Source organism: Sciurus vulgaris (assembly GCF_902686455.1).
Source record: "Sciurus vulgaris genome assembly, chromosome: 3".
NCBI classification, from domain to species: domain Eukaryota; kingdom Metazoa; phylum Chordata; class Mammalia; order Rodentia; family Sciuridae; genus Sciurus; species Sciurus vulgaris.
Genome location: NC_136463.1, coordinates 49,484,224 through 49,502,442, shown reverse-complemented (window position 1 = coordinate 49,502,442; position 18,219 = coordinate 49,484,224). Strand labels below are relative to the sequence as shown.

The 18,219-nt window shown below is 40.1% G+C and overlaps 1 long non-coding RNA gene across 3 annotated transcripts in view; it reads right to left on the bottom strand.

Moving 5' to 3' along the window:
- The window catches only part of LOC306658399, a 63,803-nt gene that overhangs the window by 32,952 nt on the left and 12,632 nt on the right, over positions 1 to 18,219 (bottom strand). The window contains exon 3 of one of the 3 annotated variants that reach the window (XR_013763044.1): positions 2,758 to 5,776. The exons of the other annotated variants lie outside the window; for them this stretch is intronic. This is a non-coding gene — a long non-coding RNA (uncharacterized lncRNA). Of the gene's footprint in view, positions 1 to 2,757; positions 5,777 to 18,219 lie in introns of those variants that run through there. 3 annotated transcript variants of the gene reach the window in all.

Sequence of the window (18,219 nt, the reverse complement as noted above, 5' to 3'; positions counted from 1 at the left end):
AGAATTTCTCGCCAGTGATTAGGAATTTCCTTCACCGGGGTGTGCGGTTAGTGATCAGTGTTAGTACTCAGGGTTTCACATCAGTGAGGACAGAAAGGTGAACCTGTGATGGTTGGAGGCAGTGACTTGGAAGTCAGATAGAAATGGGTTCAAATACTGCCTCCTTTTGTTATAGGAGTCACATGATATAACCAAAGAAAATCATTTAGTGCATCTGCGTTTCAGTTCAATCATCTGTAAAGTCTGATCTATAAAGTGGGTAAGAAAATAGATCAACCTCATTAGAATATTGCCAGTGGATTGACAATTCTGGCTGGCCTAGGACCAAGAAGTTTCTTAGCAAATGGCACTGGACAAATGAATGGATAGCTATTTATTTACTATTAAGACAGATTCTTACTATGATGCTTAGGGCCTTGCTGAGTTGCTGAGGCTGGCTTCAAACTTGAAATCCTCCAGACTTGGCTTCCCCAACTGCTAGGGTTCCAGGGTATACCACTGTGCCTGGCTGTTTTGTTTTGGTTTGTTTTTTCCTAAAAGCAGAATAGTTCAGATTCCCTTCTTAGGGTCCTCTACCCAGTTCGGCTCTGTGAGATTTTCTCTTCTATTCCCTTTCACTCTCAGCCTGTCTGGGCTACCCACTCCTACCAACTCTGGGTTTCAATCAACCATTCACAAAGCTTGAATGGAAATGGTTGGCTCCCCTAAATTCAAAAGTGCCACCCATGATAAGTTGTCACTTCAACAAGTGTTTGCTATGATTATTAATAGTATATAAATATAGCGAGTTCAGGGTGGATTTGTATTCCACCAGAGTAACAGCAAAATTGTCTTTCAATGCCTGATATCAATATTTTTAAGGTCATAGTGTTAGCCTTCCTGAAAAAGAGAGAGGACTATGTAAATGTGACATATCAAGCTACACAAACTGGCTGCCCTCTGCAAAATAAAGTTTTGATTCAAAGGACAACGTGGCCTCTCAATGACAGGCCTGGAATGGGGACGCTGATGTGGCTGCAGGCAGACAATGGCAGTGCTCATCAGTTCTAATGGATGCGGCTCCAGCTAGGAATGTGGGCAGCTGTGCCTCCTGTCCCCAGTGTCATAGGCTGAGGCTATGCCAACATCCTGCTTGCCCATCAAAACATTCCAGAGCTCATCCTTGTCAGGTCGCATGTAGATATGTCTCCTAGGATTAGCCCAAGGCCTGTCTCTCGCCATTGTCTCAGGGATTTGGGGATTATCCTGCTCAAATGTCTCATATATACTATTCTGCACAGACAATTGAAGATAACTCAGGACCCAAATTCCCTTCTTAGGGCCCCCTCCAGCCTGCAACCAGTTCTGCTTCGTGAGCTTTTCTCTTCCTTTCCACTTCACAGCCCGCCTGGGCCAGCCACTCCTTCGGGCACAAGGTTTCAATCAACCATTCACAAAGCTCATGGTTTTGGTTGCAGATTTGCCAGTCACACCAGTTTCTCATATTCCCAGTCTTGAATTAACCCTTGGTGTTCCTCCTTGTCCATGATTTCTCCTGTGATTTCCATGCTAACACTTATCGCTTTATCGACTGAAATTTCTTCAACTTGATTCCAGATTAAGGGTGACCTCTAACTAACCCTGTCTTATCTACAACTATTTTCATTTATACCTGTTGTCTTTGGTCAGTAGTTAATAAACTCCGCCATTTTACTCTAAACCATGTCCTGATTTGGAAGAAAAACTGTGTTATTATTCTACCCAGAGCCAATTTCTAATACTGGAAAGTCAATCCTGCCAGAGAACGAAGCAGTCATGACAGTGTACTGCTCTAGCTAGGGCTTGAGGAGGAGATTCCTCAAAGCAATGTAGGCAGGAGTCTACCATAGTGAGGAGCGGGTGCTCTTGGGTTAGACTTCATTGCTTTAGGTACAAGATGCCCAAAACACAAGCTTGGACTTAATCGTGAGCTGTACTTAAGAAAAAGAAATAGGGGAAAAAAATATCGAGAGTCTTATCGCCACACAAATCGGTCACCAAGGTGAATATCCACAATTCTATGTTAGTAGAACCTGTGGGGGACAAGGCTAGGAAAGAAGTGGACAATTTCCATGGCCCTGTGGACAGACCTGAACTTAGAGACAAACCCAAATGGAATTAGGATACTGTCTTCTAATAGTGTCACCTTGAACCAATGACTTTGTGTGTCTAAACTTCGCTTTTATTGCTTGTAAAGAAGAGAGCATAATTCGCTACTAGCATTCAAGCTGTATTTTGCAGAGCCCAAAGACTTTTTTTTCCAGAGATTTCCTGTGGACCTCTTGGGAGTCCACTTTTATTTGTTGGGTATTCAGCAGTGAACTCTCTTATAGGGTTTATTTTTTTTAAAAACTGAGTTTGTGATTTTGATGTGTTAAAACAGAAGACCCAGTTATCCCACTCCTCAGTTTATACACAAATGACTTAAACTCAGCATACTACAGTAACACAGCTACATCAAAGTTTATAGCAACTCAATTCACAATAGTTAGATTGTGGAACCAACCTAGATGCCCTTCAACAGATGAATGGATAAAGAAACTGGTATACATAACATTATTCAGCCATAAAAAAAAGAATAAAATTATATTGCAGATAAATGGATGGAATTGGAGAATATCATGCTAAGTGAAATAAGCCAATCCCAAAAAACCAAGGGCCAAATACTTTCCCCGATAAGTGGATGATGATACATAATGGGGGTGGGGGGGGAGAGAAGAATGGAGAAACTTTGGATTACGTAGAGGGAAATGAGAGCAGGAGAGGCAGGGGTATGGAACATGGTGGAATGAAACAGACATGTACCCTATGTACATGTATGATTACACAAATGGGGTGAATTGACATCATGTACAACCATAGCAATGAAAAGTTGTACCTCATTTGTGTACAGTGAATCAAAATGCAGTCTCTAAAAATAAATTTTTAAAAAAAAAAATCGAAGACTTTGATACTAAAGTGAAATGTGACCACTTGAGTTAGATAGTCTCTAAACACCTTCCCAAATCTGGCATAGATGATTAGAAGGCCTTCATAAATGTCAACAGTCAGAGAGCCTTGAGACAGAGGTGGACAAGATTCCCCTGAAGTCTTCAAAGCTATATAGTAACTTGCTACTAAGCACAGACCAAGTGGGCTTTAGGATGTGCACAGTGGTTCTTTGGGAGACAGGTAAATACCAGGCATATCTGAGGAAAGTAGATACAGAGATGTTGCTCTGGAGTGTCTTTGCTGGAAAGAAACAATCTAGCCTCTAAAAGTGTTCCCATAAATGTTCCCAGCATGCAGATAGACCCAGAGATTCTAAAGTGATATGAAGCTGATTCTAGATTTTTCTGCAGAAAACCTGTTATCTGAAAAGTAATGCCCATATATGTTTAAAATTCTTCATAATAATGAAGTGTGGGGTGCTGTAGCACTTTGGGGCATGAGGTAGCATGTATAAAGTTAAAGACATAAACACCCTTCCTCCTAGAATGAAAAAATTCTAAAAATTTGGATAATACACTCAAATGTAGATAAAAATGATTCAGGCAATCATTTTCTTTTTCTTTTTCTTTTTCAGATTTCGAGAGAGAGGAATCACAAGAGAAAAGCACATAACAGCAACCCGCAGCAGAGTGCTTGCTTTCACTGACCTGGAGGAAAACTCCAATCTCAAGCCAGAAGAAAGGGGTAAAAGCTCTATGAGGTCCCTGTCTTGGCTACTTTCTTTGGGTGTACACTGAATAATCAAATATGAACTCGGGACGTGAATTTCCTTTACCCCATAAAAGCATGAGATAAGAAGTTAAGGCTTAAGATCGAAAATTATTTGTGCTAATTTAGTTATCACAAAAATGAAAAGAGGATCTCTGACATTTATATACTGTTATTCTTATATCTGGAACACTTGTACATTTTGGTTGGATGTGGAGTCAGTTTGAATCTAGTCCTTTGTATCATCCCTTCTTAATCCTTCAAGAATGATTCATTTGGTTGCAGTTTCTTATTTCATTGAACTTCTAATCATGCCACAATACTATTTTAAAGATTATCCATGGATTTCTACTGCCTGAGAGAGAAATTTTCTGATCTCCACATGAAAGACTTTCATAATCTCACACCATCTTCTTTTTTCAACCTTATGTCTTTATTGTCCTGGAGCACCAGATTACCTGTTGTTTTCCAAGAACATCCTGCTCCTTCTGCCTACTGTCCATTCATCTACCCTATTGTGCCTATACCACCTTCTTCATAAAACTCTCCAAACATGGCAGCTCCAGGCACAGCAAGTCACTTTCTGCTGCTCCCAGAATCCTCTGCTTCCAGCATTGGCCCATCATGGATCCAACCATTCCCTGTAAGCATGTATGTAACTCTCTTGCTACATTGGCTGTGAGAACCTAAAGACAGAGACTGTGACTATTCCATTTTATACAAACTCTGGCATTTGTGTGTGTGTGTGTGTGTGTGCGTGTGTGTGTGTGTGTTGAAAAGTTCATTTTTTTCTTTATATTTGTTCTTTTTAGATATACATGACAGTAGAATGTATTATGACATGTGATACCTACATGGAGTATAACTTATTCTAAATAGGATCCCATTCTTGTGGTTGCACATGATGTGCAGTCTCAATGGTCATGTATTCATATATGAACATAGGAAAGTTATGTCTGATTCATCCTGCTGTCTTTCCTATTCTCATCCCCACTCTCTTCCTTACATTTCCCTTGTCTAATCCAATGAACTTCCTTTCTTAGTTCCCCCCACCCTATTGTGTGTTAGCATCCACATATCAAAGAGAACATATAGCCTTTGTATTTTGGGTATTGGCTTATTTCACTTAGCATGATAGTCTCAGGTTCCATCCATTTACCAGCAAATGACATAATTTCACTCTTCTTTACCGCTGACTAACAATCCATTGTGTGTGTTCCACATTTTCTTTATCCATTCATTTGTAGAAGGGTAGCTAGGTTGGTTCCATAGCTTAGCTATTGTGAATTAATTGAGCTGCTCTAATCATTGATGTGGCTGTGTCATTGTGATATGCTGATTTTAAGTCCTTTGGGTATATGCTGAAGAGTGGGATAACTGGGTCAGATGGTGGTTCCATTCCAACTTTTCTGAGGAATCTCCATCCTGCTTTCCATAGTGGTTGCACCAATTTGAAGTCCCCCCAGCAATGTATGAGTGTTCTTTTTCCCCAACATCCTCACCAACTTTTATTGTCACTTGCCTTGTTGATAATTGCCATTCTGACCAGAGTGAGATGGAATCTCAGTGTGGTTTTGCATTTCTCTAATTGCTAGAGATGTTGAACATTCTTTTATATATTTGTTGACCATTCATATTTCTTCTTCTGTAAAGTGCCTGTTCAGTTCCTTTGTACATTTATTGACTGGGTTATTAGGTTTTGGTGTTAAGTTTTTTTGAGTTATTTATATATCCTGGAGATTAATGCTCTATCTGAGGTGCATGTGGTAAAGATTTTCTCCCGTTCTGTAGGCTCTCTCTTCATATTCTTTGATTGTTTCCTTTGCTGTGAAGAAATTTTTTAGTTTGATATTATCCCATTTATTGACTCTTAATTTTACTTCTTGCACTTTAGGAGTCTTATTTGAGGAATTTGGTTCCTAAGCTGACATGATGTAGAGTTGGGCCTACATTTTCATCTAGTAGGCAGTGTCTGTTCTAATGCCTAAGTCCCTGATCCACTTTGGGTTGCAGTCTCAAATTTGACATAGATCTTGACACGTGGTAGATGTTCAAAAATCTTTGTAGGAAAAAAAAAGTTTAATTAATGAAGTCTCTATTGCATCTATGAAGGAGACTGGGTAGTATTCTAAATAGTGGATACTTCTTTTGTCTGTTTTAAATTTATAAGTTTACTTAACTGGTTATAAAATGAAGAGTACTATAAATCTTTTAAGACTAAATCTTTTCTGTTTAGGATGACTGGTTAAGCACATGTTTTTAATCTCTTTCCCCTTCCAAAGATCCATAGAACTACCATTCCCTCATATAGAAAAATTAGCAAGAAATCTGCATTGGCTTTGCAAAGTAGGGAAAGGCATTATCCACATGGAAACAACTTAAGGAAATTCTGCCAAATACAGTGCAGATGCAAGAAGTTAAATGGAACCCACCAGTAGTTTAAAACATGCCCCCACCTGAACAGGAAGTGGAAAAGCACCTTTAAAACTCCCTGAATAAAGATATTGGGCAGGGTAGTCTGTACAGGGCACTAAAAATATGCTAGGATAAATGGGAAAGTTGAGGCCAGTTCAGAAAGCTTTTAAAAGACTATTTGAATACACCATGCATGAAAAAAATTATGAGACAATCATTGAATTTGGACATAGACTGAATATATTTAATGATGTTAAGTAAGTACTATTAAGGTTTTGTTTACATGTAATAATGTTGTGTTAGTTTTTCATTACTGTGACAAAGTACCTGAGAGAAACAACCTAAAGGGAGGAAATGTTTATTTTGGCTCATAGTTTCAGAGGTGTCATGCATGGTCCCTTGACCCTGCTGTGGCACAGTGAATCATGGTGGGAACACCTGATGGAGGAAGCCTACTCACCTCATGGCAACACGCAAGCAAAATGAGAGAAAGAGGAGGGGCCAAAGCCCCAACATCCCTTTCAAAGGCATGACCAAATAACCTAAATTCCTTCTACTGGGTCTCACTACCAAAAGGTTCCACCACTTCTCAGTAGTACCGGGGATTGGGGAGCAAGCCTCTGGGGAAACTTTACTATCCAAACTATGGCAAATGTAACAGAGTACTTTGGTGTTGCTTTTCAGTAAAAGTCCTTATCTTTCAAAGGTACTGAAATAGCAGTCAGTTCTTATTATTCCCAGATTCTATACTTGTGAATGCACCTATTCACTAATTTCATTTGTAATTGCGAAAGCAATGTTCCTGGTGCCTTTTTGGTCATTAGTGAACTTGCACAAAGTGGTTTTAATATATGACTGCATGACTGATGTGATCCTACAACATGTACAATCAGAAAAATGGGAAATTATGCTCTATTTATGTACAACTTATAAAAATGCATAAATGCATTCTACTGTCTTGTATAACTTATTAGAACAAATAAAAATAATAATAAAAACTTGCATCATCCAGTGCTTATGTTCTCAGTCACAGTTTCAGTTGTAGAATGCAGGACCTGGGCATTGCTTACATAGCATAAAGGAGCATTCTTTTCACAGAGTAGCAACTATCAGGTGTTTTGCATGCTTGTGCTGTCTAATATTCCTTAGCATAAGAAAACTGTGATGTGTCTCCCAGAGAAACTACATGTGTTAGATAAGCCTCATTCCAGCAAGAGGGATAGTGTTATTGGCTGTAAATTCTATGTTAATGAATTAATAGCATCTATTAAATAAGGTATCTCCCATCAGAAACATACATGAAACAAGGTTGCATTTTGCTCAATTGGAAAAAATGTAGCTGGAGGTTCATAGGAAGCTAACTATATTTTCTGAAGAATCAGGACTTTAGAGTTCACTAATTCAGTGTTCACAGCAAACTTTAAAGAGCATAACTACCATGAATACCAAGAATCAGTTGTAATCATGGATGAAATATGCGTCTGAAATTTACTGCAAAATTATCTGGGGGGCTGGAAGTAGAAATATAAATGAAACAGATTGGTCATGAGTAAACTGTTGAAAATGTATGACGAGTGCATGACTGTTCATTATACTATTCTTTCAACTTTTGTATACATTTGAAAGTTCCCATAACAGAAAAGGTCTTATTTTTTAAAGGGAGAGAGAATAGTACAGTAGAAACACAAGTTTGGATTTCCTACAGGCATTAAAAATCATTCGATGCATTATATAAAGAAATATAATTGTTTAGAAGTAGAATGAATTAAATTTCATGCTGAGTATAAATGATCCAGTGCCATGTAAAGTCAGTATATACAAATCTGCAAAAGCTAAAGACAGTGAATGAGTGTGGGCTTTATAAATTGTAAGGTAATATAGAAACTTACATGTCTCTTTTAGAAAGTGAAAAGAAAAAGGCAGGAGACGTCTAAATAAAAGACTGCTCTGCCATTCAACTGCAATAAAGCTCAGCTTCTAGCCTTCATGCTTATTTATCCCATTAATAAACCTGATTCAGACCCCTGGGGTGTCTCTCCCACCTCTGCCTCCAGCTCACTGAGTTTGCAACAGGTCAAACCCAAGGGCTGATGCCCTGTTTTACCCTTTTTTGCAACAATGCTTCAACTTCCTTTCAAGCTCTGACATGATTCAAGTTCATTTTACCAAACTGAACCTCTGGGTCCTGCTCTCCACCCCCATCCCCAACACCAGTGTTCACCAAATGCATTTGGGGGTTGGCCTGTACAGTTCCAGAGATATTCCAGGAGCACAAAGAGCAGGGTGGGCTAGAGCAGCCATGGTTGCCATGGCAGCACAAGGGGCTCTGCTTGTATCTGTTTCATATCTGAGGTTTTACAAAAGATGTTGCAAGGGGGGGGGGGGGGGAAATCTGCCTTTTAGCAAAAAAAAAAAAATTGAACAAGTCAAGCTTCCAGGACACATGTTATAATGGGGACCATGGGGGCCCAATGTATATATCTCCCAGCTGTTTTTGATGGATCCCTGCTTACCCCAGGTAAATAACTCACTCACTCAGTATCTTTCAAAGAAGGTTGGGCATGGGGGGCTCTTTTGCAGCTCAAATCAATATGGCTTCCTCTGAAATGCTTTATAATGGCCAAATCTTTTGCATAGAGTTTTGTGCTATTTTAGGGCCTTTAGTTAGGGAAAGATTTTTTAAAGAACTCTGATTTTTAAATCATCATTGCCACTTACTGGGAACCTTTTTTATGTGGATCATTGCACTAGTTACTCTGCACATACTATTCTATTTAGTGCTCTAGATAACCTTGCAAAAGAGGTAGTGGCATCCCCATGCCTCAGCACTCTTACACAGGTTAGTGACAGACACCCAGATCTCATTAGCATAAGCCACAGAAGTTTACAAAAACAAAGTGCATGAAATGTCAGGTGGAGCCTGTCTCTGAAAGGATCAAAAATCAGGTCATCAAGGCCAGTAAGACAATCCTCACCTGCTCTCCTCTCAGCTTCTATCTTTATCCTGGCTTGTGCTCAGAGATGGTCACCAGACATGCTTTCCACAAAAGCAGAGATCTTGCTTTGTTTTTTATATGTTTATTTAACAGTTTTTTAGAACAATTTTAAATTCACAGCAAAATTGAACAGAGGTAGGAAACCCCCCTGACCTACATACACGGAGCCTCCCCTATTATCAATATCCTTCACCAAGGTGGTACATGCACTAAACCTGCATGGCTATCACCAAAACCCATAGTGTGCATTATGTTTTTCTCCTGGTGTTGAGTTTGGACAAATGTAGAATGACATGTATTCATCATTGCATGAATACATGATTCATACAGAATGATTTCCACTGCCCTAAAAACTCTTTGCGCTTCTCTAATTTATCCCTCCCGCCTCCCAAGTCCTGAAGACCACTGGTCTTTTTACCGTCTCTGTAGTCTTGCCTTTTCCAGAATGCCATGTTGATGGAAACGTAACATACACAGTCTTTGCAGACTGACTTCTCTCACTTTGTAGAGGAAAAGAGCCCACCCAGAAGTGGGGAAAGAGCATTCCAGGAAATAAAATTAATTAAAAGTGCCAATGTGCTGGAAATGGAAACACACACGTAACCTTCAAATGTAAACATGGAAACACACACGTAACCTTCAAAGCAGCTACTTATTTGAAGGATGCTGTCATGGTACAATACCGTTCTAGTGTTGGGGACACAAAGTTTCTGAATTTTGCTCTGCTTCCCCTTTCTGTTGTTCATTAGAACAAAACCTGAGATTCGTCTCTATCATGAGAAATAAGGCAAAGGAATGTAAGGCTCTGAGTCTGAACTCAGGATAGGCTAGTTGTGTCCCTCTCGCTCTGTGACATGCAACACCCAGAGAAAACAGATCATGCTTCCTGGATGACATCCGTAGGTAGGAGGCCCTGTGTGCTCTCACCACGTCCCTGCCCTAGAGAAGGGTTCACGGTGAACATGCGCATTTAGCTAATCTCAGTGTTATTTTCTCTTGGCAGTTTTCTGGACAGCTGACACCTTTGACAGTGATATGAGAAGTAGGTTCCCAAACAGGGCTGTCCAGAGTCCACTCAGAGAATCCAAGCAAATGGATAAAAGCCCTCCTTATCTCAGCTTTTACTCAGGCGGGTTGGACAGAGGTGTGTAAGCTGCCGAACTATCTCAGCCAGGGACAGAAAGTCTAGAGGTGCAACCAAAGGCCAAGAGCTGAAAGGGGGCTCAAGTGGGTCTGGGGAGCAGAAAGGACACAGAGTGTGTGGGAGGAGGTCAGGGAATAAATTCCCCCAACTCTGTGTGTGTGGAAGGCCCTTCCGTAGCCACACTGCAGCATCCACAGACAGAAAAGCAAGATGCCTCGATATAGTCAGAAAAAAACACTGAAAAGCTGAAGATAACAAAAATAGATTTGGTGAGGGCAACAGAGTAAGTGCTTTATTTCCCTTTTATCAAAATTGTCTTTAATAATTTACATAATGAGAAGTGAGAAAAAACTTTTTTTCTTTTTGTATTGGGGATTGAACCCACTGAGCCACATCCCCAGCCCTTTTTAATATTTTATTACAGACAGGGTCACACTGAGTTGCTTAGGGCCATGCTAAGTTACTGAGGCAGACTTTGAACTCAAAATTCTCCTGTCTTAGCCTCCCAGGCTGCTGTGATTACAGGCATGCATCACCATGCCCAGCGTAAAAAAAAAAAAAAAAAAATTTTCTCCAAAAAGGAAAAGCTGTGTCCAATGTTTCAACTTCTCTGATTCCCTACAGGACTCCCCGGTGAGCCTTGAAAAGGATAAATCCAGAAATGGTTTGGCTAGGCTTGACTTCAACCAGTCTCCTGAATTAAAGCCCCATGAGGATGTTATTTAGCCATAAAAGAGAAGGAAATCTTGTCATTTTGACAACAAGGGTGGAACTGGAAGACATTTTGTTAACTGAAATTAAGCAGTCCCAGTAACACAGGTATGGAACAATCTCACTTATAAGTGAATCTAAAAAAGTACAAACTCATAGAAACTGAGTAGGATATGGTTTCCAGAGGATGCTGTTAAGGGAGATGGGGAGATATTGGCCAGAGGGTATAGATCTTTGGGAAGAATAACTTCAACAGATCTATTGCACAACATCATGAGTACGGTTATAAATAACGACAAGTGCCTGAAAATCGCTGAACAGATTTTCAAAGTTCTTACCACACAAAAAAATAATAAGTATATCACCTAATGCCTCTTATTAGTTTGATTTAGCTATTCCACAATGTATACATATTTCAAAATATCACGGACATGCCATAAATATATATAATTTTTATTTGCCAATTCTTTAGAAGCTCCATAAGTGTGAAAAGATGTCTGCCTTGCACGCTAGGTCACCCTAGAACGTCACTTAGAAGGGATAACCAGAAAATATTTATTGAAAGGAGGGTCAAGGACATGTGGTAAGTTATAGCCCAAATTACAAGACAGGAGAGCAAATGCACAGAATAGGACCTGTATGTATTAGGGATAGGCAGGAGGTTTCAGAAAAGGAAACCCTTGAAGGCATTTCAGGGTTATTTGAGGCAGGAAGTTCCAAGATGTGCAGGAAGTTGTTTTAAAGTTCATCCATTGGCTCTAGGTTTTTTTAAGTCCAGGAATACAAGGGAATGGGTGTGTGATAAAACCTGCCCTCAGAGATTCAAGAAACTTTTACCTAACAGATGTATCTGCCCCAAGATTTGGGAGTTTAACCCTGTCCTTTGCTGATCATATAATGTTAACAGTGAGCTCCAGATACACCCAGACAAGCATCTGCTTGTTACAGAGGGCTGACAAAACCTTATCTGCTCTCTGAGCTCAGGGGATAACTGCAAGAAGTATGGGAGGCAAATGATTTCCCTAGACAGTCCTAGCACCTTTCCATCCTCTGATCTCCCATAACAATAGCTACAGAGTTGTCAAGTAGAAGGCAGAGCAGGCTTTCTGTCCCTCTAAGAAAAATATTTCAGCTGAGTATGATGAAGAAACCCCTTATGCCTCAGTGCCACACATGGAGTGGGGCTGCCTCATGAAGCCAGGTCCCTGACCCAGCCCGAAGTAACACATCTGCAATGAGATGGAAAAAGCTGTCCCTGGAAGGAGCTTGACCCTAACCATTTGCCCCTTCAATGACAGCACAACCTTTGTGATTGGAGCAAGTATCTACGGTCAACACCAGCTGACCTGCTCCACCAATGGCCCTAGGCACTCATGTGCTCCACTCCTACCTCTGGACCAAAGAGTCAGATGAATGGAGGGCCCTTGAATAGAGAGTGACTATATAATTTATCATGCAAACTGAAGGGAATGATAAGGAAATGAAAAAGAAATGGTGGTAATTGCAACAGCACAACAGGGCAGATGTGGAGGTGTGGTCACCATAACCAGAGTGCACTGTGAGTCAGAATTCCCCACTTTATGGTGGGACCTACAAATTTTAACCACAACATTTATTAATGATCTAAAAATATGCCTTGGTGCTATTGAAGATGGATGACTTTTGATGAACATAGAGATAAATGTAGCAATTTGCTACCATATAAGGACCCAGGGTCTTGGAATTCTGGTGAATGTGGAATCCTTTAGAATAAGAGGACTCTCTGGTTTGAAGAACAGAGAAGGACTGAGGAAGTACAGGTATAAGAGACATGTTTCAAAACTGAAATTCTATAGGTACTTTTAATTACCCTCAAAATAACATTAAGAAAAACTCAACTGTCCTTGTCAATTATATGATTTTTTATTTGGGGTGGTTTGGGGGCTATTGGATTAGAACTGGGAGAGGTAAAGCTTCCTACTACACTGTCACTGCACAGCACCATCATCAAGCCACACATCTGGGCTGTCTCTGCCTGGATGCGTTATGAACCAACCCTATGACTCAGAACAGTCCTTAATATCTGAATCTCAGCGTCCCCATCTGGAAAGCCCAGCATGTGGAAGCCTTTGCCACTGGGTTTCCGCATAGCTTGGACCTCCTGTGACCTCACCCTCCTATTGACCTATGGCAAAACAGATGACATCATGCTAAGCCTCGTGGACCTACCAGAGTGATTTGTTTAATAATATTCGTAATCTTTGAAAGATGAGCTTGCTCCATAAAAAGTTAAAAAATACCCATGATTCAGTGATGTGTTAACATGCATACCTAGGAGTCTCTCCTGACCAAACAATATTATAATTGCCTTCTCTCTTACTGGCTTCCTATTTTTTTTCCCCTGTCTGGGGCTCCTAATGTCAGAATCACACTGGAATAGTTTGCAGACTGTCATCTTTTCTGATTGGGTCCATCTGAATGGAGCCCGTCACCAGTGTCTTAGCAAATGGTATTTCCATTAACATTTCTATTTCTGTCCATTCGGGGCACCTAAAGATTTCCCACCAAGATTTACATCCACTATTTTAAGAAAGTGCTTTTAAAAAGCCAGTGCATTTGCTAAGTTTAAATCTGACTTTCTCAAGGGATGCTTAAAAGAAATATACAAAGTTTTTTAAAAGAACCTTTGTAAGTTCAAAATAACATTCCAGAAGGAGTCACTAGAAAAACATTCAGGGGAAGAAAAAATTTTTTTCTGTTTTGCATTTGTAGCAGACCTTGCTTCATCCTAATGATCTACCCGATTTTGTTTCCCAATTTTGTTTTTCAATACAGAAAAGTCCAATAGCCATAAGAGGCAGACAATAATTGAAAGGAAAATGGCCTGACACTTATATCTAGAATATTTATAGCAGAGGAAGGATCCAAGCCTGTCTGTACATTATTCAATGAGCCAGGTAGAGAGGGAGGAGATTGACAAATGGCAACTCAAAGCAGGGCTCTGAAGATTGTCTTGGACCTTACAGGAACCATACTGGAGCCCTTCTTTAACTATGCCAACTGGAACTTTCCATCAGACTAATGACCCCTGATCTACAGATGCCATAGCCTGACTGGAATGCCTGATATGCTTGGACAGCTGCCAAATAGGAAGATAAGCCATAGATGATTATTTCAATAAAAACTTAGAGTTGAAGTAATTCCCCTGGGCATGGCAAGATCCAGACAGACCTCTGCTGGCATGGCAAGATGAATAGTCTATTAGTTAGAATTAGGTTTTGCTGCTAAACTAGACAACCCAGATATTAGTGGTGTAACCAGAAAAAGTCCAGAGGGAGGCAGCCTAGGGCTAGTAGGATGGAACCATAGTGACATCAGGGATCCAGACTCGATTTTTTTCTCTTCTGCCTTCAGTATGTGACTGCCATTCTTAAGATTATCTCGTGGTTCTAGATAGCTGCTACCTACTGTGACTACCTATGAAGATTGCATTTGAGTAGAGCACTCCAGGAACCCCGCAGGTATCAAACTCCTTGGATGCTCAAGTCCGTTATATAAAATGGCATAATATTCGCATGGAATCTACTCATATCTTCTGATACACTTTAAATTATTTCTATATTCCTTATAATCTCTAATACGATGCAATGTTATATCAATTGTTGTTATTCTGTATTGTTTAGAAGATAATGTCTGTGCACGTTCAGATGCAATTTTTTTCCCAAATAGCTTTCATCATGATTAGTTGAATCCACGGTTGCAGGACCTTCAAATACAGAGCACTGACTGTGGTAAGAAAGAAAACAGGAGGAAAAGTATGATCTCCCCTCTCTTAAGAAGATTTCTTGGACTGTGGATATAGATTAGTGGTAGAAGGCTCTGGGTTCCATCCCCAGTACCACCAATAATAATAATAATAACAATAATAATGTTAAAATTAAAGGGGATTCCCAGAAGTCCTACACAACACTTTCAGTATATCTTTTTGACCAGGGTTTGCTCACAGACCAAGTACTAGCCCTGAAAAGACTGGGAGTTTCTAGTTTAGAAAAGGACCCAGTAACATCTTTCACAAATAGTGACTGCAATGAACCTTGTCATATCTCTCAAAGGCTTGTACATTTCTTTACCCAGGTTGTGCCTGTACTTACTTCATCATTTTGTGTTGTAATTACTGTTCCTATTTTTCTCCCCCCACATGTCTGAATTCTCTGAAGCCGGATCAACTTTTCAGGTATGAATCACCTGGTACCTATACCTGGTACCCAGTACTGCACATTCCAGTGAGTTCCCAGTTGGTGGGTAGAAGGATGGATGGATGGATGGTGGATAGGAGGAGCTTCTCTTTTGCCAATTTTGCATTATCCACAGATTTATTTCTGTTCCCTATCAGACCATTTTTTTCCTTAATTCAGGGGAAAACATGAATTGCAATGCTAAAATGGCTAAATATTGAGGCTTTAAAATAAATGGGCCTGATTAATTGAAAGTGGATTCATCTATTTTTTATTTGTGCAGATTCTAGAGCTGCCACTGTACTCTGCAAATGGGCCTAGTTCTGTTCTTGAATATGAAGACCATTTTCCTTGTGATGGCAGTTGTTTCTGTAGAAAGAAAACTTTTGGGTTTATTTGAATCTAGCACCTCTTTTCACAACTTGCTTTTGTTTCCAGCTTCTGTCTGAGGCTCTCTGTTAATTGCCTGTCCCCATCCTCAACAGTCACTAGATTTGAAAGCCTATCCATTTGGTTTTTCCCTAGAGTTTTACTAATTTCTAACTGTGCATTGTCAACTTGCATGTTTTTAAATTTGTGTATATCTAAATTGACTCTCCAGAGCTGACACATTTTCTCTTCCAGGCTGATAAGGCAGCTGCAAAAGAGGGGAGGAAAGAGTTACTGCCTTGCAAGTTGTGAGTTTGCTTGCCTGATGTGGCATTTTGGATGAGACTCATTATTTGTGGAAATGGTGTGTTCCATGGGCAAAAATAACTTTTTATAAAAAGAACATCTCTGTGCCCTCCTGAAGTCATCTCAAAATGAATGCAAGATTTCTCATGAAATCAAAAATCCTCATTATGCCCCCAGTGGTTCCTTGTGTACTTGACCATGCCACATTAAGCCTAATCTAGGTGACTTTAGGGCCCAGCAAAAGCTAATAGAGGCTTAATGATGAGGTAATGAGAACGGAGGTCAGGGGTAGGAAACAGGTTTTCTATTTGGAGCCACACAGCCATGGGAAAATCTCACTCAAGAACCATAAACAAACAAAGAGAAAGGATCGAAAGAGAATATAGGCCTCTCCCCTTAGTTGATTTTAAATTAAACACAAAAGATACCAAGTTTCAAATAATAAATTAAGACATATAGGTCAACTTCACATGAGAATCCACTAAGGAAAAGAGAAAGAGAAAAATAAGAGGCAAAGATAGAAAGGGAGGTGGAAAATCAGAAAGAGAACAGGGAAGGGGGGTGGATGAGATGTCTGGAAAAAATAAACAGCACTTGCTTTGTGTCAGGCACTAAATACGTCACACATTAACTCTTTACATCATAGCAAGGAAGTTCATAGTATTATTGTCCCTGAAAGAAGCGAAGCACAGAAAGGTTAAAAACTCGCCCAGCATCAACACAGCTGGTGTGTAGAGGAGCTATAATCTGAACCCAAGCAGTTGGGCTCCAGAGTCTATGCCCGGAATGACAGGTGTCACTGAGGAACTGCAAAAGTGGACCTCTTCTTTAAACGGAACCCATCCCTAATCCCACTCTGAATCCAACCTCCTGTCTCACACCCCATTGCCCACCTTCCTGCTCTGTGCTTTCTGTCCTTTTGCTTATATCCTTGGGTTGATGATGAAGTACTGCTGGGTCCCTCACACAGACATGACTCCTGCCTACATCCCCTGACCCTGGACCCTGTCTCCACTGGGAGGGATACTCCTGGTGGCGTACTCTCCAATATCCCAGCCGAAGAGTCCCCATTCTGAAAAGATGGCCTGTTCAACAAATGGTGCTGGGAAAACTAGAAATCCATATGCAGCAGAATGAAACTAAACCCCTATCTCTCACCCTGCACAAAACTCAACTCAAAATGGATCAAGGACCTTGAAATCAGACCAGAGACCTTGCATGTTATAGAAGAAAAAGTAGGTCCAAATCTTCAACTTGTTGGCTTAGGACCAGACTTCCTCAACAGGACTCCCATAGCACAAGAAATAAAAGCAGGAATCAATAATTGGAATAGATTCAAACTAAAAAGCTTTTTCTCAGCAAGGAAAACTATCAGCAATGTGAAGAGAGAGCCCACAGAGTGGGAGAAAATCTTTGCCACAAACACTTCAGATTGAGCACTAATCTCCAGAATCTACAAAGAACTCAAAAAACTTTATACCAAGAATATAAATAACCCAATCAACAAATGGGCTAAGGAAATGAGCAGACACTTCACAGAAGATCTACAAGCAATCAACAGATGTATGAAAAAATGTTCAACATCTCTAGTAATAAGAGAAATTCAAATCAAAACTACCCTAAGATTTCATCTCACTCCAATTAGAATGGTAATTACCAAGAATACAAGCAATGATAGGTGTTGGCGGGGATGTGGGGAAAAAGGTACACTCATACATTGCTGGTGGGGTTGCAAATTAGTGCAGCCACTCTGGAAAGCAGTGTGGAGATTCCTTAGAAAACTTGGAATGGAACCACCATTTGACCCAGCTATCCCACTCCTTGGTCTATACCCAAAGGACTGAAAATCAACATACTACAGTGATGGGGCCACATCAAGTTCATAGCTAGATTGTGGAACCAAACTAGATGCCCTTCAATTGATGAATGGATATATACACAATGGAATATTACTCAGCCATAAAGAAGAATAAAATTATGGCATTTGCAGGCATGGAGAATATCATGCTAAGTGAGATAAACCAATCCCAAAAAACCAAAGACCGAATGATCTCTCTGATAAGCAGATGATGATACATAATTGGGGGTGGGAGGGAGGCAAGAATGGAGGAAGGATGGATTGTATAGAGGAAAGGGGGGGGGAGAGGGGGGGAAGGGAAAAATAACAGACTGAGACAAACATCATTACCCTATGTTAATGTATGATTACAAAAATGGTATGACTCTACTTCGTGTAGAACTAGAGAAATAAGTTTTACCCCATTTGTTTACAATGAATCAAAATAAATAAATTTTTAAAATAAATAAATAAAAGCATCCTCATTCTGGGCTGGGGATATAGCTCAGT